The sequence below is a fragment of the Dermacentor andersoni genome, chromosome 6 (assembly GCF_023375885.2).
Source record: "Dermacentor andersoni chromosome 6, qqDerAnde1_hic_scaffold, whole genome shotgun sequence".
NCBI classification, from domain to species: Eukaryota; Metazoa; Arthropoda; class Arachnida; order Ixodida; family Ixodidae; genus Dermacentor; species Dermacentor andersoni.
In genome coordinates this window covers 131,909,737-131,935,556 of record NC_092819.1, presented here as the reverse complement: position 1 = coordinate 131,935,556, position 25,820 = coordinate 131,909,737, and the positions used below count along the sequence as shown (strand labels likewise).

The following is a 25,820-nucleotide window of genomic DNA, read 5'->3' as shown; positions in this document are numbered from 1 at the left end:
GTTGATGTGCTTACTGCACATCAACACACGGCAGCGTGATACACACTCACCCCATTTTCTCGCTACGTTGACCTATTTGGTAAACCAGGCACTCCCTGTAGTTATGTCCACGTGCCAGATCGCATTCTCAGACTCCAACGCCCTTCCTTGTTTTAAATTATTCTCAGCATCATCGCCGCAATAATGTTTCTATAGATTACCGACATCCATCACAGTAAGGTCGACCACGCAATTGGCGCATTGCTCGTTTTTCATTTAGCATGCACATATTGGTCTTGGTAATGCGTTCGTTTATATTTGATTTGTAATTAAGATTAATGTGCTGAGCCAAACGTTAGGTGCGCTTACATTAGACGCCTGAAGCCTGACTATGTGTCGGCGTGTTCAATCTTTACACTCATTTCTCCATTGTGCAAGCATTTCTCGAATCAGTTCTTTAGTCTTACTTAGATGCAGGTTTGAATTGTCATGCCTCAATAAAGAAACCCTGCGTTGCACGCTCGAATGAAATGAAAGATCGAATCTTGTGACAGTGTGTTTCTTCCTTTTTTTTATGGTTGCGAATGTTATGAGGTACAGCTAACGGCTCACAATTTGAACATCGAGCCACACTTTCTTCCCCGCCCCCCCACCCTTTATTTTTTTTCTCGCTTTTGAGGGTCGTCTTTTCTTTGACTCCAGTAGTACAGCGCCGCTACTTTCAGTGCAGCGCCCCAGAGAATGGGGTGTGATCTTTGACCTAAAGAAGCGAAGAAAAAAAAACATGAAATGTTTCAGCACAAAAGCGCCATTAACTTAAATATACGAACTCTAGCTCCACGCTAAAGCGACCAAGTGGCCTCGATGCTTCTCGTGCTTCCCAGAAGTCCATGCATTGGATATGTGACCGCTTCGACTATCCCTATCGGCTCTGCTGCAGTTTGAGAACCTATCTCTTCGTGTAGTCCAATCGTGGATTAGTTCTCTGTCCAGCTACTTGTGGCAGTTTCCAGTTGTCGATATGCCGTTTGAACATTCTGAGTTTCGTTTTGCGTCAGTCTCGTTCGAGAAATTCGGTACATTGTACTGTATACCGCGAAAGCTATGACTACTTTGCATACATGTTGCTCTTTCCAGCCTTTTGTTTCTTTTAGTTATCCTTTGTAAGAGTCTTTATCTAGTATGTTATCTGTACAGTCTCTGAAGCTAAACCCGGACAACAGGTCAACACAATAGATGAAAGAAACTTTCTATACAAGAAAACCAGTAAGCACCAAACTTAAAAAAAAATATGAGATTTTACGTGCCAAAACCACCTTCTGATTATGAGGCACGCAGTACCGGATCACTCCGGGAAGTTAGACCACCTGGGGTTCTTTAACGTGCACCTAAATCTAAGTACGCGGGTGTTTTCGCATTTCGTCCCCATCGAAATGCGGCCGCCGCGGCCGAGATTCGATCCCGCGATCTTGTGCTCAGCAGCCCCACATCATATCCACTGAGCAACCACGGCGCGTTGACCCCATACATAGACAAGAGTCTGAAAAGCGATATCATGCGCGAGGAGTGCTCCAAGGGCATGTACTTTTCCCCTGCTATACATTCTAAGAAAAGTTTACACCCTTTGGGTTCTATTTTGTCTCCATACAATAATCGTAATCTGTCTTGGCCGTATTTCCTTTCTTTAACGCTGCCAGCCCGGCACTTCCTAGCCACGAACGGCTTGCTGTTATTGGCTTGACACAGCATTCCCGACAGGAAAGTAGCGAGAGCCGAGTTTTCAATAGAGGAAACGCAAGAAAGGCAGATGACGATTATTGTTTGGGGACAAGATAAGCCAGAAAGGGTGTAAACGTCTTTTAAAGTGTAGGCACGGTGAATAACACAGCACCAATGCTGTGAGTGACGAAACTAAGAGTTTATTGGGCGAGTACATGCCCACAACAATAGGCTACACCTTAAGCACAGTCATGGTGAGGCACACATTCGGTGGTTGTCGAAATCTGCTTTTATACATTACTCGTCGAATATTCGAGTGTAATCGCTGGTGCCCGCGTGGTTTCCAGAAACTACTACGCAATTCGTGTCGCGCATGCAATCTGATTATGTAGGGTTTGGCGAGGACAAGTACAATATGCAGAGCCAACGATACATCTGCAAGTTCTAAATCATGTAGGCACGTCTTGCGGGGATCAAAAACTTTGGGTTGTCACCGGCAGAATTTCAGTCCCAGAGAAAAGGATATAAAGTTCGTTTGAAAATTAGAACTCCGATGACAAGCTGCAGCATGTACACGCCTTAGACGGCGGCGTCAGAGCGTAGTTTGAGAACCGGGAGTGGACCCTGAAAAAACGGGAGCTGTTCCGCAACGGCCTCCTGCATACCTTTACAAGCATCTTACGCAAGGAAAAAGCTGAAGCTCTGGTGGAAGCACGAATGCAACTATTAAACGAGAACATCGCGATTTTCATGCAAGAGATGACGACTCGCCTGTTCAGACACACCGACCCCGACTTGCCAGAAGAGAAAAACAGTTCGTTTCTTGATGAGGGCTTTAAGAAAGAAGTCTTCGCCGGATTGATAACCAACCCGCCGAAGACCGCTGCTGAATTTGTTTACGAGGCTGCAACCATTGAGAAGACGCTCGATATGCGGGCAAGGGAATGTAACTGCCGAACGCTGACCACAAACTGCACCGACGTTGAAGCACTCGGCAGCGACGACTTGCGCGAGACCATGAGAGCGGTCGTTCGCGAGGAACTGCAGAAGCTCTTTCCCAGGTCGCTACCTCAAGTGGTCTCAATCGCCAAAATCTTCAAAGAAGTTCAGCGATCACTGGGCATTAATGAAATGCAACCACCATCACTACAGCCCCAGCCGGAAGCTATGACACACGCCGCCATCGCCAGCCACCAGGTTCGCCCTCGGCGCCCATGTCAGGCCGCCGTGACGCCGAGAGTCCTTCACTAGTGAGTGAGTGAGTGAGTGAGTGAAAACTTTTGAGTCTTTCAAGAGTTTCGCGGTTACGAGGTCTCTGTCGTCTTCATCTTCTTGGCGCTGGCGACTTGAGACTCCTCTTCAGCAAGGGTGGGCCCCTATTCCAAGGCTCCACTGAGTCGTGCTGCATCGCTCGCGCGCTGCACTAGGGCCCTTTGGGCCGTGAGCTCCCTGCTGGTAAGCCGACTCTCCCATTGCTCCGCACTCGGGTGTTCGTGTTTGTGGAATGCTTTGTTGCGTTCGCACTCCCAGGTGATGTGGTAGAGTGTAGGTTTGGCGCCGCACCAAGGGCAGGCGGCCCTAGACGCTGCCGTCACCCCGCCCAACCGTCGGACACGGAAACCCCTGAGGAAGACAAATTTGACGCGCCCCTGACCAGCACCCCCTCTGCTATAATTGCGAAAGAGAAGACGGCCACGTATTCCGCCGATGCACACACCATGACTTGGGACTGCGAGGGTTCACCGTCAACGCGCCGCATCTACAGCTAGGGGAGCCACATCATGACTTCACCTACTGCCTCGCCTCAACACACTAGACAATCCGACCAACATCCTGTTCGTCGTCACCAGGACGTTACCTGTCGCCGCAGCGTCGACCGTACGCTAGGCCAGCTCGGGGCCGGTCCATAAGCCCATATCCGGAAGACTATAGGAAGCAAGTGATGGAGGTGTAGTTGATTTTCATTTCAATAGCGAAAATCCTCTCGATGACTCAGCAACGACACGCCGCCATGTCGACCAAGCCTGGAAGCCAAGCATACGCCGAGAAAAGAAGACCTGACGACGCGGCATGCCAGCCTCATGTCAACGCGACGCAGCCGTGATCTCACACCGACACCTAACTGCGACGCAAGACAAAGAACCACCTACCACGACTTGCTTGTCGACGGCCACGCAGTCACCGCTTTAGTGGACACAGGAACTGACTACTCCGTCATGAATGGACCCATCGCCACCCAGTTGAAGTTAAGACTGCATGGGAAGGCCCTAAAATCTGGACAGCTCGAGGAGACCTGATAACACCGACTGGAATCTACAGGGCAAGAATAACCGTTCCTCACCGAATCTACACTGACACCTTCTTTACCCCTCAACAGTGTTCACGAGACGTAATTCTCGGCATGGACTTCCTGAACCAACACGGCGCAATCATCGACCTGAAATCGAAGCTGATAACGCTACCGAAGATCAAGCGATACTGCTGCAGAACTCTTGAAGTCACCATGCCACGAATCTGCTCGACGATCGTCAGCATCCCGCCTCACTCCAGCATCATCATTTTCGTCGGCGCTGAAACACCCGCAGACGAAGAAGGAGTCATCGAGGTCGACCAACGTTTACTGCTCGAGCGTGAAATTCGCATTGAAGAAGGGATAGATCCACAGCACGAACGAAAACGGAAGTGATGCTTACAAATTTCGGTCAGGAGTTCAAACCCATCAACAAGTGCACGACGATCTCATATATCGAGGAAATTGTGGAATGCAATGCGTTTGTCCTTGCGGATACTGTGGGATCTACTTCGGAGGCTAGATCGGGAACCAGACTTCGACATAAATCCAAGTCTCCCCGTGAGTATGCAGCAACAGATAGAAACTCTTCTCCGATGATACAAAGACTGCTTTTCGACGTCATAGAGGTGGCCTGATGCTACAGCCATACAGTTCACTTGGTATCTTTCTCCACCTGTGTTAGTGTTTTCGACGAGCTTCATGGTTTCAGCCTTCATGATTTCAGTCATGTCCTGGCCACACGCAACACCCTTTGCAGAAAGCTAGTCCTGTATTTGCTTTTTGAGGTTGCTCATTTGCTGCACCTTTTGATGCTTAATGGAGTGATCGTCCATGAGTATAACACTTCCAGGTGGTAGAAGAGGCAGACATTTCTGAGTTATCCACTTTTCGTAGTGCTCTCCATTCATCTCCTCATAATCTTTGTGCAAAACACATCACCAACATCTTCTTCAGAAAACTCATTTTTGATGCCACAGTGGGCAACAATGAGCCTGCCGCTTTTGCCAGTGGAGTTTTGGAAGCCCATAGACAGTCCGGATCGACGCGCTTTTTGCAGGGTATCTTTATGCAGTTTTGTCTACCCACATTTCAGTACTCGTGTGCCAGGCGTTGACCCACGTTTCGTGAGCGTAAAAATGTGCCTACCTTCGCTTTGCAATTCTGCAATCTGGCGCAGATTGCGGCAGCGAGACTACGAAATTTGCGTCGCTTTGTACGAGCAGTGCGTTCCGAAATCGCTTCTTGTATCGGAAGCCAAGCTCCTTCAGCATCCTTTGCATAGTTGCCGTCGATACCGATGGTAGCTTGCTGTACCTTTCAAAGTGGCACATCAGCTTGGCGACAATAGGGATCTCTTTTCTTCGACAAAAGCTGCAGCGCCGGTATGTCAAAGTATAAAGTCCAGTTTATCTTTGCCCTCACGAGCTCTTCCGGCAGAACGCTTCTTCGGTATTGATACTCTACCCGCCTCTTCTGTCTCCGACACCCACTCGTACAGCGTACGCTCAATCACATTCATGAGTTGTGCTGTCCGCTAAACCAGAAAATGTCATGGTGGCCCCGTCCCCACACTCATGCCGAAGCGATTCTAATACCCCTGACATACGGGCAAAAGTAAAGTCATTCTCAGTAAACTCCTTTTGCTACTCTGAAGGACCATTTGCAGAAAACAGTTGCGCTGACGACACACGGCACCGCACTAACTTCTTTAGGTACTTCCTCAAATGAACGCTGCAGAAAAAAAAGAAAAAAATAGAGAAAGAAAAGCACTGATTTTTAGAGCAGAAATACACAAACTGCGTACGTAGGTCAGATTTCTTTAGATTTTGCTTTTATTCGGACATTTGAAGAATTGCCAATCACATTTAGCGATTGTAGAAACTAAAGCATTGTTTGCCATCGTTAATGGCTTATAAAGCGCATATCGTTTATTTTCTTCATGTTTTTGTGTTCTTAGCAGCAATTTAAATTGGTCCAGCAACTATTGACCGTCGGTGTTTTGTTGTGCATGCTGTTTATTATGGCGCCGCCATGGTACTGCCCACGTTTCTGCCGTCCTTCTTCCCGTTTGTGTTGTGACACGACAGACGTGATGCGAGCGTTCGAGAGTAAAGCTAGAGAAAATCTTTACTGTTCGAGAAATTGCATTACCGGTGAAAATTAAAACATTTGCTCAAGGTAAAAAAAAAAGAAAAAACTTATGTGGCACCGTAGTTTTGCGACAGGTTTCTTCTATCGACGAGTTGTGCAAGCTGTTAGCGAGAGTAACACCCTTTTCGCTCGAAAAGCAGATGCGCGATCTGCTTTCTGCAAAGGAACTTTGCCGTAAGGGAGCTACTTCTTTATCCTGTGTCACTGCGCTTGAAGGCCTTTCCGCTGCATGTCCCCTTACCTAAAAGAATTAAGAGCGCCCGGGTTTCAGGGGTATAAGACGTTTGAAGCTAACGTCTTCGCCTCTTTCGGGAAACATTGCACTTTAGAAGAACGGTGCGCACGAGACGTAACTCCTACGGCGGACGCCATTTTTGCTAATGACGGCGCGCTACTTCGCAGGGAACCTCCGCTTTGTCTTTGAGCGAAAGCTCTACTCCTCAAGGCACAACGACACAACTCCCAAGGCCAATCTCGGGGCGCGTTTGATCTTCAGACGCGGGCGCGCAAATGTGAAGGTGTGACGTCAAGTCACGTAATTTGCTGGGGAGAAGCGTCGCAGCAACCCTCGCTCAAGCCTCGCCGCGCTCGCCGCCGCATACCACATGACTAAGAGAGGTAACAGCTGCTTCGGTGGCGCTTGGTCGCTCATCCTTGCCATGGATGAAGCACACGCCGATGCGAGGGCGTCAGCTCTGCGCCGCAGGCGCCAGGCTGAGTCTGAGCACCGTGCCGATATAGCTCACCGAGAAAGAGCACTTAAAGACCGTGTCTTAAGGCGCTCTTGCTCATATAACTATGCTCTAGCCACGTTCAATGTTTTCCGACGTTCGTTTATACGCGTGCCAAAAAGCCCTCAGTACTTTCTAAACAATAGGCTCAGATCAGTCTTGAACCCACGGATTCATTCTTGGCATATTTGCAACGTAATATTCGAACGTGCAATTGAGGTACAATTTCTTCAATGGTTTTGGCGGAAAGGAAAAAAAAATCTAATTGCAATACTAAAGCCAAGCAGCTTAAAATAATCTAAATGAAGGACTCCTAGTGGGTGAATACGCACAGCAATACCTATTGCAGTGATTAGACGACGGAAGAGAATGTGGAAGGAGCGCACTATTTGAGCTGCGCCTGGATACCGCCCCCGCGCGTTTCGTAGTTTCCCCCCTAATGCGATAAGATTGTGAAGTGCAGTATAAGGAAAATTTGTGGGTGATCATGGCATCATTGTTCATGTAAAGGTAACATTTTAGCTTGGGACAACTACCTTTGTTTTGCAAGTATCCTAGCATTTACATCAGCAGAGAAAAATAAGTTAATGGTACTGAAAAAAACTTTTGCCGCCGAGATTTTTAGCCCAAATGAAAACCTGGGTGGTGAAATTGGTTGACACAACCTTGTTTTAAGGCAGAAACTAGTGGAAAATAAAGAATTTTATGCATTTTTCGCAAAATACCGCGTCTAGCGGCCGTACAGTGAACTAGAGGAAGCGACGTTCTTGTGACGTCTGTACCGGACACCGGCGAGCCAGCCGTCGCCCGCCTCTCCACCCGCATGGACGGCGCCAAATGGCAGCGAACCACAGTTCGCCGTGGTTCGAACCGCGGTTGTTCTCGGCCGCACACTTCTTTTGACAGGCGGAGCACGTGCCCAAGTCTTCAAAAAAATCGCCCCTTGTGTTGTGCGCTGCTTTGCGATACGATGAGCGGAGCAGATGCGACAACGCAGGAGAATGCCTTTACGCTGCTGCGCACAGGAGTGTCGGAAAAGCATCGTCACGTGAGACAAGCCATCTCGTGTATTTCCGGCAGAGCCAAAGCTTTGAGAGATTTGCGCTGCCATGGGAATTGTGGGAATGGCCATCATGGGAATCGTCAAAGCGTGACTTTGTCCACATTTCGGGTACACTGATTATCAGACGAAACGTGTTGTGCTGCAGGCCGGCGGCATGTCACCGAAAAGGCAACGCCTAACACCTGGCATTATCCCTCTCATTTTTTCCCGAAAAGCGGAAAGAAGGGAACTGAGATGAATTCGACAGGAGAAGCAAAATGAGTGACGCTTTTTAGTTCTTTATCGCACAGCGGAAAATCGAAGACGATATTGCCAAGCGATGAGCAATGACATCGTGCCCTCTTCGTACTGCTGCTCTCTCGAGCGGCGTTCCCTGTGTCTTCGTAGTAGCAGGGTACTTCAATACTTTTCCTGGTTATGAAAATTCCGCGTCACGCTATGGGGGAGCTTCACATATCGCCCGAAGTGGACGCAGCACAGCGCTGGCGGAAGTATACTATAGAAGCTGGACTGCAGCAGACGCCGAGCGGACGCCACCCGCGTTAATTGAGTACGATCGCTATTGCACAAGGGTCGACTGCCTGTATCCGCCTGTTAATATTGTCGACACAGTGTGCAAATCGCCACCCTCTTTCTGTGCACAGTTCAGAAGCAATACAATTTCGAAACAACTACAACGCCATCTTTCACGATCAAATATGTTCGATACATCGGCTTAACTCATTATCCGAATTGTACACTTGGTCTAACCAGTCATTAGAGGGCGACTACAGAGCACGTTCATGTCGCATTTTTCTGTAATTGCGCCATCCGTGCAGTCGCTTTCACTCCAAGCTTGCAAGGTGGCGCGGTCACGAAACACAGAGGCGGCCGTCAGGCAAGCGCCGGCTGCCCTTCTCTGCTGCTGCTGCAATCCGGCACACATGACGTCACAGGAATCGATGTGCCGCCCCCACGGGTTTACAATCGTCCAAAGCTACAGCCATCCGTAAAAAAATTCTGAAATAAACGCTGCGTATCGGAAAAGTTTTCGGAGACAAATTTGGATGCTTCCCTCAGTTTTTGCGCAGGTTCTTAATTCTTACGTGGTAACCACCTAAAGGTAGAATTCACGCGTTCTCATTTTGGATTTTAATGTGCAGGGGCTGGCGCGCACGCCGAGCCCCACTACCAAAAATTACATGCCCCATCTGCCCCGGTTTGGGGTAGTGGCGTGCTTCAGCCAACCGAGGTGCAATGGTTAGCCTCCGCACGGAGCCCCGACCTGAATGATCATCAGGAACTCGGCACCAGGTAAGTATGAGGCATAATCCATTGGGAAGACAGCCTATTTCAATAGGCCCTGCGTGTTGCGCTGGCTGCGATAGCGCATCGCGTCTAATACTACACGCTATGCTAAACTAGACACACATGCAAGGCAGTTTTTACGACACAAGAGCCTTCTAGATGAAAACCTATAATCCTAATTTTCACATCTTTGAAATTTATTGATAGCTTTTTGTCACTAACATGGCGAGAAAATTAAGCATAAAAGGTCGAACACCATCACGTGTTCGTTTGCATTTCCTACAAGTTACCTATGTGCTTTCCAGCCTGTCCAACATGTGGTATAATAAACAAAAATTATGTGGTTTCTCGTACCAAAACCACGATCTGATTACAAAGAATGCCGTAATGTGGGACTCCGGAAAATTTCAACCTCCTGAGGTTCTTTAACGTGGACCTAAATTTACGTACGCGGGTGTTTCTTGAATTTCGTCCCCATTGAAAAGCGGTCTACGTAGCCGGAATTCGATCCCGCGACGGGTGCATGTATAATACTGCTACTACTACTACTACTACTACTACTACTACTACTACTACTACTACTACTAATACTACTACTACTACTACTACTACTACTACTACTACTGCTACTGTTACTACTACTACTACTACTGCTACTACTACTACTACTACTACTACTAATAATAATAATAATAATAATAATAATCCGGCAGATCCCACGCCTTGTGGGAATCGATGTTCTGTGAAGCAGTGTGCGGGGAGCCTATCGTGTGAACGAACCGACCATGAGAGCACCAAGTCGTACGCGGCTGTTTCATGACCTACATGATATACATGCCATGATATTCATGTGATGACATATTTATTTATTTATTTACAATACCTTACAGGGCCCAGAGGCCATTGAGTAGGGGGGAAGAATAAGGATATTATAAGAAATGCAAAATATACGGGTCAAAAAAAGGGAAAGGGAAAGCATTGCACAGGGCTAGTACTAAAAAGCAGCAACAAACATAAGAGCAAAGTACACAAAATAATTAAATATAATAAAATATAAATACAGCACAAATGTCTGACACATGACTCAAGAAAAATAATGAAGCAGGGGTTTACAAAAATACAATAGCCAAAAAGTGCGATATTTTATATAAGAGAACGAGGTGACGTTGTCACTTGAACGTCACGATGTCACTTGAAAGTATTCGCACAGCTGATCATGGAATCATGGATCATGGGATCATGGATCATTGATCATGGTTATCAGTTACCTTGGTGATATACTCTAGTCATAGTACGCGAAACGTGGTACATACGAAGTTCACGAAACAACCATGAGAGCACCGATACTCAGGCGGCCGTTTCATGACCTACATGACACACATATGATATTCATGTCATGACCTATAATTTACATTCATCGTACACTCTTGTCATACTATGCCAATTTTCGTACTGTTAAGAACGGCCAGCTGCAGTGCAAGTTTGCCACCCGCTTGTGACTATGGCGGCAGCATCGCGGCGCTGATAGGAACGGCGAGCTGCAGTACAAGATTGCCACCCACTTGCGACTGTCGCGGCAGCATCCCGGCGCTGTTAAGAGCGGCGAGCTGCAGTGCAAGATTGCCACCCACTTGCGACTGTGACGGCAGCATTCCGGGAGCGTCACCGCCAACTTCTAGCCACAGCGTGACTAAATCGACTTTGAGACGGAATGAGTTCGGAGGGCCAACTATTGTTTCCAAACTCCCCAACACGCTACCCGGAACGGCTCCGAGTTCAACGGGGCCCCTCTGACGTCGGTTCCGGACCTTCGAACGTGTGTGCTTTTGTGCGTGTAGACCGTCCTGCGGAGAGGCGGCTAGTTTGCGATCACCAAACGAACGTTCGCGTCGCCTTGTATCGCGGGAGGACCGAGTGTTTAAAAACTGCTGTTGTGCGGATTCTGGACACACTTTTCTTAAGGAGTCATGTTGGACTGAGACACTCTCAAGCAGTCATGTTAGACTGATGTAGTTTCTCAAACAGTCATGTTAGACTGATATAAATACTGTAAATAAACCCATATTCCTCATTCTCGATGAGAAGCAGTCCTTCCCTTCATCAACGTCCTCAGCGTGGATAAGTTGGACGACGGCATGGGCCAGCTACCTTCGAATTCATGCCGGACTCCAATCTTGACAACGGATCACGAGCGATGGGATTGAGCCCCCAATCCTGACAACTGGTGGCAGCGGTGGGATGGACTTTGCGACGTGGTGCTGTGACTGCGGTGAGTGCTTGGTTCTTTCTTTGACTTTCTAGGCTTCATCTTGTGGCTCTGTTTAGAACAGTAGGGAAGCTAGATTGTTGAGTGATAACTAGGTTGTGTTTTCCTAGCTAGATTTAGAGAGCAGGATCAAGGCAGTAAAGCAGCAATCATGGAGTTAAGGACACCGCTGATAGACGAGTTGTTGATTGTTGGTGAGGAACTGGGCCTAGATGTACGCAAGGAAATGCTAAAATCAGAATTATTGGAGCTAATTTCCAATCAGGCCAGTGAGGAAGAAATTGAAACGGGGTTTGAACTTCTGAAAAAAAGAGAGACACGGGACAGAGAAAGAGAAGAACGGGACAGAGAAGAACGGGACAGAGAGAGAGAGGAACGCGATAAAGAACGCGAGTTAAGAAAAATGCAACTTGAACTTGAAGGAAAACGTTTGGAGTTGTCTCAGGGAAGCGAAGGCGCTTTGGGACGACCAAGTGAGGCAGAATTATACCGCATGGACAGGCTAATAAAGCCATTTGAGGTCGGCACCGACATAGGCTTGTTCCTATGTAATTTTGAAAGGACTTGCGAGAAGATGAACTTCGGTTCGAGTACATGGCCACAGCGGTTGCTGTCTATGTTGCCGTGTGAGGCGGCGGAAGTAATCGCCAGACTGAGTGCACAGGATTCATATGATTATGCAAAAGTTAAGGCTAGTCTCTTGAAGAAATACCGCCTTTCAGCCGAAGCTTTTCGGCAAAGGTTTAGGAGCACAGGCAAGAAAGATAGCGAGGCATATCCGGAGTTTGCATATAGCTTAAAGGCCAACCTAGTCGAGTGGCTTAAATGCGCGGAAGCGTACGACAGCAGAGACATGATCATTGAATGCATGTGTCTAGAGCAGTTTTACAAAACCATCCCCCAAGCTGTGAAACTGTGGGTGCAAGACAGAGGGAATGTAAACACTGTGGAAAGGGCGGCTGAATCAGCCGTAGAGTACGCAACCCGTAGAAAGTTGAACGCCGAGGACGGAAACTTGGACGGTCGAAATGGACCGCGGAAACCATTTCCGTTCAAAAGGGGTTCGCAGACTACACGATCGGAGCCTGTAGACATGGAGGAAAAGCCCGCAGAAAAGAGCGAGGAGAAACTTAACGGAGAAACCGCACAAAAAGAACAGAAAAGAAAATTCGAATCTTTTAGACCAATTCGCTGTTACAAATGCCACAAACTGGGACATATAGCTGTAAACTGCGGGAAGCCGAGCGTAGGTTCCTCCTACGTAGAGGAAAAAGACGAGAATATGGAACTTTTAAGCCCATATCTTCACGACCTGCAAGTTAATGGCAAACCATGCCGAGTGCTAAGAGACAGTGCCGCCACGATGGACATTGTGCATCCGTCTTACGTGACGGTAGATGACTTCACCGGAGAAGTAGCATGGATAAAACAGGTTGTAGAAGAACACAGCGTGTGTCTGCCCATGGCCAAAGTCAAAATCAGTGGACCATTCGGGGAGCTAGAGACTGAGGCTGCAGTTTCCAAATTTTTGTCAGTGCAGTATCCTTACATCTTTTCGAATCGTTCGAATCAGTTACTGCGTGAAAGAGGGCTCAAACTGGGAGAGGGCATAGTACAGGCATTGACCCGAGGCCAAGCTCGTAAGATCGCGGCGCTTTCGGCTGAAAATGCACAAGCTCCTCCAGCGGAAGCAGAAAAGGGGATAACTTCAATACCCGAATCCGAGCTAGGCCCGAGGGACAGAAGAACAGTTGAGGAGAGCCTGACAGCTGACCAGCTCAATGAGAGCGTAGCACTAGAGTGTCAAAGTTCTAGCCTGCAGGAAGCGCAAGCTGACGCACTCCCTAGTGAGACAGGGTCGTTATTATCACCGGCCTCAAAGAACTTTGATCAGCTCTTACGTGTAGATAGAGAGTCACTGGCAGCCAAGCAAAAGAATGATGAGAGCTTAGCTAAATTACATGACACAGCTAACGAAGGCATTGCTAGGCGCAACGTGACGATACATGAGAGAGGAGGATTGTTGTATCGGCACTACAGAGATTGAAAGGGTAGGATTTTAGATCAGTTAGTCATACTTACTAAGTACAGGGAGGACCTTGTGAGTCTCTGTCATGGAAATGGCTGGTCCGGCCACCTAGGCATAAACAAATCAAAGGAAAGATTGCTTATGGAATACTACTGGCCTGGCTGTTTCAAAGAAGTAGAAAACTTTGTAAGATCATGCGACGCCTGCCAGCGTTCTGGTAAACTACGAGAGACATGGAAAGCTCCACTGAAGGTAGTGCCCTTAATAACAGAGCCTTTCAGACGACTTGTAATAAACACGGTAGGGCCTCTTCCAAAAACAAAATCGGACTACAGGTACTTGTTTACCATGCTGTGTCCGGCTACCAAGTTTCCAGAAGCAATCCCTTTGAAAGAGCTCAGTTCCACCGAAGTAGTAGACGCGCTTTTGACAGTGTTTGCACGAGTTGGGTTTCCAGCCGAAATTCAGGCAGATCAAGGGTCAGTATTCACGAGCGCACTGACTTTCACATTCTTGCAAAAGTGCGGGGTAGAGTTAATACACAGTTCTGTCTATCACCCTCAGTCAAACAGTGTAGAGAGGTGGCATTCGGTGCTTAAGCGAGTTTTGCGTGCGCTCTGTTACGAGCACAAGAAGGACTGGGAGAACTGTCTGCCGGCCACTTTGTTTGCTTTGCGAGCGGTTCCACATGAAGCGACAGGGTTCTCACCAGCAGAACTAGTGTATGGGAGGACACTACGTTCTCCACTTAGAATGTTAAGAGAGATGTGGGAGAAAAGAGGGGAGAGTCCAACAGTGGTTGAATACGTGCTAAATTTGCTGCAACGGCTAAGCGTAACCAAAGAACTAGTCGGAAAGAACATGGGAATAGCTCAAAAGAATGCCAAATTCTATTACGACAAGAATGCGAGGCTTCGTACGTTTAACGCCGGAGACCAGGTAATGATCCTCAAACCTTCAAGAAAGAACAAGCTTGAAGTTCACTGGGACGGGCCCGTTAAAATGTTGCACAAACTTTCATATACTAACTATGCTCTGAAAATGCCCGGTCGCAGGAAGGAAGTGAGGATATATCACTGCAATTTGATGAAGCCGTATATAGAGCGGAGCGGAGTCGGTAACTATACCATCAAAGAGCAGGATGGCACTAGTACGAAGTTTAAAGAGTATAGGGTGACCTCCAACTCTGAAATCGGCCTAGAAGAAGTAGTAGAACACTCGGTAAGCTCGCACGCTCTAAGACCCGAGCAGCTAGACGAGCTAAAAGAGGTGTTAGGGGAATATCTCGACAGATTCAGCGATCAGCCGGGTAGAACCGAACTAATAACGCATGAAATTGAGCTGACATCAACCGAACCAATAAGAGCAAAGCCTTACAGGGTGTCTCCAAGACAGAGAGAGATTATGGAGGCAGAGATACAGCGCATGCTAGAGTTGGGAGTTATTGTGCCCGCTGAGAGTGACTACACGTCACCGCTAATACTGGTAGAAACCCCTAACAAGGACCCTCGTCCGTGTGTTGACTACAGGAAGTTAAATGCCATCACTAGGGATCAGCTGTACCCGATACCCAACATTGAGGAGCGAATTGAAAGAGTTAGCGCTGCTAAATACATTTCAACTATAGATCTCGTGCGGGGGTACTGGCAACTTCCCCTTTCAGAAAGTGCCAGCCGCTATGCCGCATTCATCTCACCTGTAGGCACTTTTCGCCCTCTCGCACTCAGCTTCGGGCTGAAGAACGCGCCGTTTAGCTTCTCTAAGTTAATGGATATTGTCCTAAAAGACTTGCAGGAGTTCGCCCTGCGCTGTCTTGATGATGTAGCAATTTTTTCGGACAGCTGGGAACAACACGTGTCGCACCTCAAACAGGTGTTCTCACGGTTGAGGGAAGCCGGCTTAACGATGAAAGCGGAAAAGTGTAGGTTTGGTTGTTCACAGGTTACTTATCTGGGCCATGTTGTTGGCCAAAGCATGAGACGGCCGGCCGAGCTGAAAATAGCTACGGTTGGAGAATTTTCTGAGCCGCGCAAGAAAACAGACCTTCGTTCATTTTTGGGACTTGTGGGGTACTATCAACGGTACATTTCGAATTACTCGCAAATGGCAAGTCCATTAACGGACGCCCTCCGAAAGGGAGCACCGAGTAACGTACACTGGGATAACGACAAAGAGAACGCTTTCCAAAGTTTGAAAACTCTATTGGTTTCTCGTCCTGTGCTTCGCGCGCCAGACTACACAAAGGAATTCATAGTTCAATGCGACGCAAGCGACAGAGGTATGGGCGTGGTACTTAGTCAGGTCGGCGACGATTACGTGGAGCATCTTATCCTCTATTCCAGCCGTAAACTAAATGTAAGAGAGGAAGCCTACAGCGCTTCAGAGAAGGAATGCGCTTGTTTAGTTTAGGCCGCCCAGAAGTTGTCGTGTTACTTGTACGGAGCGAAGTTCACCTTCGAGACCGACCACTGTCCTCTGACGTGGCTCAATCAAATGTCACACAAAAATGGCCGCTTGCTCCGATGGAGTCTCACTCTCCAAGAGTACAACTTCTCCGTTAGATATAAGAAGGGAAAGTTGCATAGCAATGCTGATGGTTTGAGCAGGCTAATTTGAATTCTGCGTTTGAGGGTCCCGCCTAAATTTTAGGGTTACTAGTGTTAATTTTTTTAAGCCATGAAGATCTCCTCTCATTTAGCAGGATTCCCTCCATGATTGCTCAATTTGTCAGCACGAAATTGCTTCAGAAATTGGCATAGCGAAATGCAGCCTTTTTTTTTTGTTTCTGCACTTGTGTTGTTGGTTTTTTTGAAGCCTAGCGGGTCTAAGGTGAGAGCCAATGTACGTCATCTCGGCGCAGAGCCGTGTTGTGGGGTTCATTTTGCAGTTGCCTGTCCTTGTTGGATGCTTTGGGGCGGTGACATCAATACACAAGTGGTCGCTGCGAGCAAAGGCATCAATCACCCCCTGACCACCAGCCGTTCTCTTCCTGCCCAGCGGTTGTCAGCGCTAGACAGTCGAGATTTTTCGGGCCATGGAGGCGCTGTTAAGAACGGCCAGCTGCAGTGCAAGTTTGCCACCCGCTTGCGACTATGGCGGCAGCATCCCGGTGCTGTTAAGAGCGGCGAGCTGCAGTGCAAGATTGCCACCCACTTGCGACTGTGACGGCAGCATTCCGGGAGCGTCGCCGCCAACTTCTAGCCACAGCGTGACTAAATCGACTTTGTGACGGAATGAGTTCGGCGGGCCAACTATTGTTCCAAAACTCCCCAACGCGCTACCCGGAACGGCTCCGAGTTCTACGGGGCCCCTCTGACGTGGGCTGCGGACCTTCGAACGTGTGTGCTTTTGTGCGTGTAGACCGTCCTGCGGAGAGGCGGCAAGTTTGCGATCACCAAACGAACGTTCGCGTCGCCTTGTATCGCGGGAGGACCGAGTGTTTAAAAACTGCTGTTGTGCAGATGCTGCACACACTTTTCTTAAGCAGTCATGTTGGACTGAGACTCTCTCTCAAGCAGTCATATTAGACTGATGTACTTTCTCAAACAGTCATGTTAGACTGACGTAAATACTGTAAATAAACCCATATTCCTCGTTCTCGATGAGAAGCAGTCCTTCCCTTCATCAACGTCCTCGGCGTGGATAAGTTGGACGACGGCATGGGCCAGCTACCTTAGAATTCATGCCGGACTCCAATTTTGACAACGGATCACGAGCGATGGGATTGAGCCCCCAATCCTGAAAACTTTTCGGGGGCGTGGGTTCGAATTCCACCGCTGCCACCAGTTGTCAGGATTGGGGGCTTAATCCTATCGCTCGTGATACGTTGTCAAGATTGGAGTCGGGCATGAATTAGAAGGTAGCTGGCCTGAAGGCTCGTTTTTATTCTGGTATTTCAAGAAATTTGTATAAGGGGACATTGCACTAGCGCGTAAAAAATGACACGGACAGGAACATGAAAACAGGCACACCGAACGCTGGTATCAACGTTCGTCTAATGAAGCACAGGCTGCTTTTCGAAGCACCATCTGGGAACATGGGCACCATCTGGGCACAATCTGGGCACATGGCGGCACATTGCAAGCGCTGTGAGAATGAATGCATGCCGCTCTTTGATAAGGCTCAAGTGATTACTTCTAGCACAGTTCAGAGAGAGCATGAAATACTCGAGGCCTTCCTAATTTATCGGCAAGAACAGGCCTGCGTCAGCAAACATAACGTACCTTTGACGGCACATGAAATAAAATTCCTGCACAATAAGGTGCCATTGCGCATGCGCTTCAGGGATTGATCATGTAGCACGTGTCTTTTTGCATATATATTTGTGTTCTCCTGAGAATAAAGCCAGTTGATGTAACCGCTAACTAGCCAAGCTTTCTGCCTGAAATTTCAAGAAATGCCACTCACATTTAGTGATTACTAAAACATTGTTTGCCATCGTTAATGGCTTCTAAAGCGCATATCGTTTATTTTCTTCGTGTTTTTGCGTTCCTAGCAGTAAATTAAATTGGCCCAACAACTGTGGACAGTAGGTGTATTGTTGTGCATGCTGTTTATTGTGGCGCTGTCATGGTACTGCCCACGTTCCTGCCGTCCTTCTTCCCGTTTGGGTTATGACACGAGAGAGAGACGTTATGCGAGCGTTCGAGAGTAAAGCTAGAGAAAATCTTTACTGTTCGAGAAACTGCATTACCGGTAAAAATCAAAACATTTGCTCAAGGTAAAAAAAAAAAGAAAAACTCATGTGGCACCCTAGTTTTGCGAGAGGTTTCTTCTATCGACGAGTTGTGCAAACTGTTAACGAGAGTAACACCCTTTTCGCTCGAAAAGCAGATGCGCGATCTCCTTTCTGCAAAGGAACTTTGCCGTAAGGGAGATACTTCTTTATCCTGTGTCACTGCGCTTGAAGGCCGTTGCAGTAGATATACCCTCACCTAAAAGACTTTAGAGTGCCCGTGTTTCAGGGATATAAGACGTCTGAAGCTAACGTCTTCGCTTCATTCGCGAAATGTTGCAGTTTAGAAGAACGGCGTGCACGAGACGTGACTGCTATGGCGGACGCCATCTTCGCTAATGACGGCGCGCTACTTCGCAGGAAACCTCCGCTTTGTCTTTTAGAGCGAAAGCTCTACTCCTCAAGCTACAACTCCCAAGGGCAATCTCGGCGCGCGTTTGACCTTCAGCCGCCGGCGCGCAAATGTGAAGGTGTGACGTCACGTCACGTAATCTGCTGGGGAGAAGTGTCGCAGTTACGCTTGCTCGAGCCTCGCCTCGCTCGCCGCGGCATACCACATGACTGAGTGAGGTAACAGGTGCTTCGTCGGCGCTTGGTCGCTCAGCCTCGCCATGGATAAAGCACGCGGCGGTGCAAGCGCGTCAGCACTGCGCCGCAGGTGCCAGGCTGAGTCTGAGCACCCTGCCGATATAGCTGGCCGGGAAAAAGCTCTTAGAGATCGTGCCTAACCGTGCTTAACAGCGCTTTTGCTCATATAACTACGTTCCAGCCCCATTCAATTACTTCCTACGTTCGTTTACCTGCACGCAGAAGAGCTCTCAGTACTTTCTAAACGATAGGCTCAGATCAGTGTTCAACTCACGGATTCATTTTTGGCATATTTGCAACGTAATATTCGAGCGTGCAAGGTACTATTTCTTTAATGGTTTTGGCAGAAAGTAAAACCCAAATTGCAATATTAAAGCCAGGAAGCTTAAAATTAATCAAGATGAAGGACTCCTAATGGATTAATACGCATAACAATACCCGTTGTAGTGATTAGACGAAGGAAAAGAATGTGCACTGAGCGCACTATTTGCGGTGCGCCGGGACACCACCCCCGCGCGCATCGTAGTGTCCCCCAAACGCAGCCACACTATGAGGTGCAGTATACGCAAAGATTGTGGGTGATCCTGGTTCAGGTAAAGGTAACATTTTAGCTTGAAAGAACTGCTTTATTTTGCACTGAGCCTAGCATTTACATCAGGAGAGCAAAGTAAATTAAGGCATACTGAATAAAACGTTTGCCGCCGAGATTTTTCGCCAGAGTTAAAGTTTGGGGGCTGAAATTGGTTGACACAACCTTGTTTTCAGGCACAAACTAGTGGAAAATAATGAATTTTATGCATTCTCCACAATATACCGCGTCTACCGGCCGTACCCTGAACTACAGGAAGCGACGTTCTTGTGACGTTGTCTTTGCCGGACACCGGTGAGGCAGCCGTCGCCCGCGTCTCTCCACCCGCATGGACGGCACCAAATGTCAGCGATCCACAGTTCGCTGGGGTTCGAACCGCAGTTGCTCTTGGCCGCATACTTCTTTTCACAAGCGGAGCACATGCCCAAGTCTTCGATAAATCGCCGCTTGTGTTGCGTGCTGCTTTGTAATGGGATGAGTGGAGGCAGGAGAATGCCCTTACGCTGCTGCGCGCAGAAGTGTGTGAAGAGCATCGTCAAGCGAGACAAGCCGTCTCATGCATTTCCGGCAGAGCCGAAGCTTTGAGGGACATGGATTTGCGCTGCGTGCTCGTCGCAGCCATCATGGGTACCGTCGAAGCGTGACTTACTGTGCTCCGAACATTTCGGGGACAGTGCTAATCAGACGAGCCCTGTTCTTCTGCAGAGCTGGAGCATGTCACCGAAAAGGCAACTCATGTACAGCCTGGCGCTATCCCTTTTGTTTTCTCCGGAAAACGGAAAGTAGAAAGAAACGGAGGTGCATTAGACAAGACGGAAGGAGTTATGCTTCTTAGTTATTTATTGCACAGCTCAAAATCGAAGACGAGATTGGCAGGCGATGAGCAAAGGCATCGTGCCATCTCCGTACTGCTGCTCTCTCGAGTGGTGATTCCTGTGGTGTCGTAGTAGCAGGGTAGTTCGATAGCTGTCATGTGGTCATGGAACATGCGCGTCACGCTTCGGGGGAGCTTCCCATAGCGTCCGAAGTGGACGAACCCCAGCACTGGCGCAAGGGGAAGGTGGACGGGGGCAGACGCCGAACCGACGCCACACGCGTTCATTGAGTACGTTCGCTATTGCGCAAGGGTCGCCTGCCTGTATCTGCCTGTGAATATTGTCCGCAATCGCCGCCCTCTTTCTGTGTAGAGTTCAGAAACTTGAGCGCGAACAATTTGGAAACAACTACAACGCCTTGTTCGATTTCCAGCTTCAACTGCGTTCGAAACAGCGGCTTAAGTCATTATTCGAATTGTACACTTGGACTAACCCATCGATAAAAAGCGAGCTAGTTCGCGTCGCACATTTATGTAATTGCGCCATTCGTGCAGTCGCCTTCACTCGAACCTTGCATGGTTGCGCGGTCGCGAAACATTGAGAAGCGGACGTCAGGCAAGTGCCAGCTGCCGACCTATGTTGCTGCTGCGGATGATGCTGCAAGGCGGCACACATGTCACGGCGGTCGGCGCGCTGGCCCCGCCGGTTTACAATCGTCCAAACATAAAGCCGTGGAATTGAAATATCTGAAATAAACGCTGAGTATCGGAACAGTAACGTTTTCCGAGTCGAATTTCGATGCTTCCCTCAATTTTTCATTGTTTTCTACATTATTCGTTCAAGCTGAGAAGTTTGAACGGATGCTAGTTGACTAGGCTGTCTTTCATGGGCGCAGAGTTCTCGAACAGCATGCGCAGGTTCGTAATACCTATGTGGTCAGCGCTTGGTGGCATTATGCACGAGTTCTTACTTTGGATTCAAACATGGAGGGGCTGGCGCGCACGCCGAGCCCCAATACCAAAAATTACATGCCCCATCTGCCCCGGTTTGGGGTAGTGGTGTGCTTCAGCCAACCGCAGTGCAATGGTTGTGTGTTTAGAAAAAGTTTATTTCGACAAGAGATGATACGAACACTGAGTCATAATCAAGGCACAATTCCACCGGGACAATAACATGTAAGAAACGAAACACAGCTCATTTTCAACGTAAGTAATGTCCGAGTCCTCACGCACCAACATACAAACACGAATGGTTAGCCTCGGCACGGAGCCCTGATCATCAGGAACTCGGCACCAGGTAAGCATGAAGCGAAATACATCGGGACGAAAGGCTATTTCAATAGGCCCTGCGCGTTGCACCGGCTGCGAAGAGCGCATCGCGTCTAATACTAAACGCTATACTAAACAAGAGACACGTACAAAGCAGTTTTTACGACACAAAAGCCTTCTAGCTGAAAACCTATAATCCTAATTTTCACATCTTTCAAATTAATTGATAGCTTTTTTTCACTAACATGGCGAGAAAATTAAGCATAAAGGGTCGAACACCATCACGCGTTCCTTTGCGTTTCTTACAAGTTACCTGTGTGCTTTCTAGAGCCTGTCCAACTTCTGGTATAATGAACTAAAATTATGTGGTTTCCCGTACCAAAACCACGATCTGATTATAAGGAATTCCGTAATGTGGGACTCCAGAAAATTTCAACCTCCTGAGGTTCTTTAACGTGGACACAAATCTACGTATACGGGTGTTTTTTGAATTTCGCCCACAACCAAAAGCGGCCGCCGTGGCCGGGATTCCATCCCGCGACCTAGGGCCAAGCAGCCCAACATCATAGCCACAAATCAACCGCGATGGGTTCACGTATAATAATAATAATAATAATAATAATAATTGGCAGTGGCTTAGGTCGGCTATGCCAGGATATACGTAGCGAAAGCTAAGGCGTAGCATGGTTAGCCTTGGTTAATCTTGATTGCAAGTCCAGGTTAGTCTGGTTGTCTAGCTTTGTTGCGGCGTTTAGCAAGTCCTTCGGCGCGCAGTTCGTGTGTTCCTGGGGATTCGTTTCCTGTTCATCTCGTTCCGATGTCGATTCATGACGTCCTCCTGCTTATCAGAATGGTCGCCGTCCATACTTCCGCCTCAACTGTGGTTGCGGCGCACGCGAGCTCTCGTCTTCCGACATGTTATCAACCATGCGACGCAGCTGGCTAAGCGAGCGGAGGCGAGCGCAACGACGAGGAACGCGGGGTAACGTCATGTGCCTCGTCGGAGCACGGCCACGGTGAAATCGCAAGTTCGCGAGCAGTAAAACTTTTGCTTTAATAATAGTAATATTGAAAAGCAGGCAGATCCCAAGCCCTGTAAGAATCGATCTTATATGAAGGAGCGGGGAGCCTACCATGTTAACGAAACGACCATGAGAGCACAAGACGTAGCCTGCTGTTTCATGACCTAGAAGGCGCCCATTTCATGAGATTGATATGATATGACCTATCATTTATGTTCGTGAATACACTCTTGTCATGCTATGCCAATTTTGGTACATACCAAGCCGCAGCCGGCTGTTTGAGGACTTACGTGACACGCATTCATGTCGCGACCTATAATTTGTGTTTTTCATACACCCTTGTCGTTCAATTCCCATTTTGGTACATTTGGTACATATCAAGTTAACGAAACACCATGAGAGCACCAAGACGTAGGCGGCTGTTTTATGACCTAAATGACATACATGCCATTATATTCCTGTCACGACCGATCACGTATATTGGAGACAAATTCTAGTCATAGTATGTCAAACGTGGTACATACGAAGTTCACGAAACGGCCATGACAGAAGCGAGACTTAGGCGGCTGTTTCATGACCTACATGACACACATATCATGATATTCATGTAATGACCTATAATTTACGTTCATTATACACTCTTGTCATACTATACCAATTTTCGTACCTACTAACCTAACTAAACGACCATGAGAGCACAAAGACGCAGGCGACTCGTTTATGACCTACGTGAGACATATGGTGATATTCATGTCATGAGCGTTCATTTATGTTTGTCGTACACGCTTCTCATACTATGCCAATTTTGGCACATATCAAGTGAACGAAACGACCGCGAGAACAGCAAGACGTAAGTGGTAGATTGATACGGTCAAAATGGCAAATGTTCGTCAAGAAATGTTTCGCATTTAAAAACTGTAATGCCAGTAGCGCAGTTGGTAGGGAGTGCTTGGTGATAGCTTGCGTGGTGGCATAGTCCGTGGCTACGGTGAGCCACTTGTTCCTTGAGGTGAATGCAGGAAACCAACATATGAATTCCGAACCAATCATAAAGAAAGCCGGCAGATCCCACGCCCTTTGTGATCTGCCAACTTAACGAAACGACCATGCCAACACCAAGATGTAGGCGCCGTTTTCATGACCAACATATGAATTCCGAACCAATCATAAAGAAAGCCGGCAGATCCCACGCCCTGTGGGATCTGCCAACTTGTCACGACCTATCATTTATGTTCGTCATCCACTCCTGTCCTGCTATGCGGATTGTGGTAGATACCAAGTTCTGTAAACGGCCATTAGAGCAACAAAATGCAGGCGGCTAGATACATAGATACCGTCAAAGTGGCAAATGTTCGTGAAGCAATGCTTTGCATTTAACAGTTTCTATCCATGTCCGGCATTTCAAACGATGTCGTAATATGTGTCATGGTAGTTGCCTGTTAAATTCCGGTTCTTGTAATCTCCTGCTGGCTCTGTTAATTTGGGTATCGTGTTCAGTTCGATGCTTTCCGTAAGGTTGACCACAACGGAGTCGCTCGGCCAGTCCTCGAGGGTCCATGTTTTAATTTGCTGTGTCTTAAATATTTCTTTTGCTTACCTTTAGTACAGTGGCAACCTCAAAGCGTATGCTGGGTGTTATGGTGCCCCCACATTGGTTGCGTGCGCGTAGTCTTTCTTCATAATGTATGTAGTGCAGTGATATCGTGTCCGTAGTGATTGTTTGCTTGCTCCATATGACACTCTGCTTTCTACCTAGTGTTCTTGGCGGTGCCAGAAACATATTGTGCTCTGCGTGTGATTAACTTAATTTTTACTGTCTATTTTATTTATTTTATTAGTTTTAGTTCCCTTGACGTTAATTGGTCGTCCAACTTATGCAGAGGGCCCGGAATCGCGATGCCGGAAAAAGCACGTGATATCTCAATCGCCTCTATGCTAATGTGGCTTGGAACACAATAAAGAAATAACTTTCTATACGGGCACTTGTCTTTGTTCGAAATCAACATGTCAAGGGCCTTCCTTAGCATTTCCCCTGTGACGTACGCCCCGCATTCCAGGTGGCTGTTTGTTCTAATCGTTATGTAGACAGTCTTCTGTCTTAACTAAGGCAAAGTCCTAGCTCGCTCCTAATGTTATCTAGGTTGCTATATTATAGATCTGAGATTATCATTCTCGTTGTTGCATGTTTTTTTTACGTACAGCCGTTTCTGGCGGACGCATGGCCGATTTTGGAGCATCGTGCAGCAGTTCCGTATTTTGATGCCTGCACTGCGTTTTGTATACATTTACATGTTTAGAGCAGTGGCGTAGCCAGAAATTTCGCTAGGCTCACGTTGCAGCTTGGCCTCCTCTTTAAGAGGAAGCTTTAGCTCGGGTGCTCCTATCTACGTAAATACATGTAGAAGGTGAATTCATTTTTCTCGGCAACCACTGCACCAATTTTGACGAGGTTTGTTGTCATTAAAAGAAAAACTTAAGCTCTACTGACTTCTGATTTAGAATTTATCATTTAGTTGTTTATCTTTATTAAAAATTGGCAGCAATCGCACATTTCCGGAAAACGAAACTAATATGTTCGGACCACTGTAACTGAACAATGAAAAATAATATCATAATTCTGTGAATTGCATCTAATAGTACATCTACAGCGGACAAAATCGACATGTTACTAATGAGTCTAAAAAAAGTTTAGTATTATCGACATACGACTTTTGCAGAACCCTTGTGCACCATGTAACCAACTCACGTAAGGTACAAATTGCCATACCAAATTTGTCCACTTCGATTCTTATAATAGACACCGTTTGAAGAATCGCGATATCTCTTCTTGATGTAGAGCTATAAGTTTGTAAACGTTGTGCTTCTATTTTTTTTCGCACTTCCGAATTTTTCAAAATCTTAAAAAAAAATTCAGGCCCTAAATCGAAATTACGTTTCCAACTGATACTAGAATTTAACTGCCTCTCTCAACTGCAACGAATTTCATAAAAAGCGATCCAGGGGTTATCTCAGAAAAGCATTTCTACGTTTTATATGTATTTGAATAGGCCGCGTCGCAGTTGGGCCCGAGCTAAAGCTTTCTCTTAGACAATTTGTCGAGGGATCAAATACATTATTAACTGCATTGCCATTGAAAAAAATGCTGCAAATGAATTCTTGAACGCTACGCACTGTCAAAACAAATAATATATGAATTTTTTAAGTAAAGCTATACTCGTATGTGCCAAACATTGTGCCCAATATAGCTGATATCAATGCTTCCATGTCTTTGTCTATTTAATAGGT

At 47.4% G+C, this 25,820-nt stretch overlaps 1 non-coding gene across 1 annotated transcript; it reads right to left on the bottom strand.

The window, feature by feature from the left end:
* Positions 1 to 9,075: 9,075 nt before the first annotated feature.
* On the bottom strand, positions 9,076 to 9,237 carry LOC126523795 (U1 spliceosomal RNA). Its single transcript, XR_007597785.2, has one exon. It is a non-coding gene; the product is annotated as a U1 spliceosomal RNA (small nuclear RNA).
* Positions 9,238 to 25,820: the final 16,583 nt, after the last annotated feature.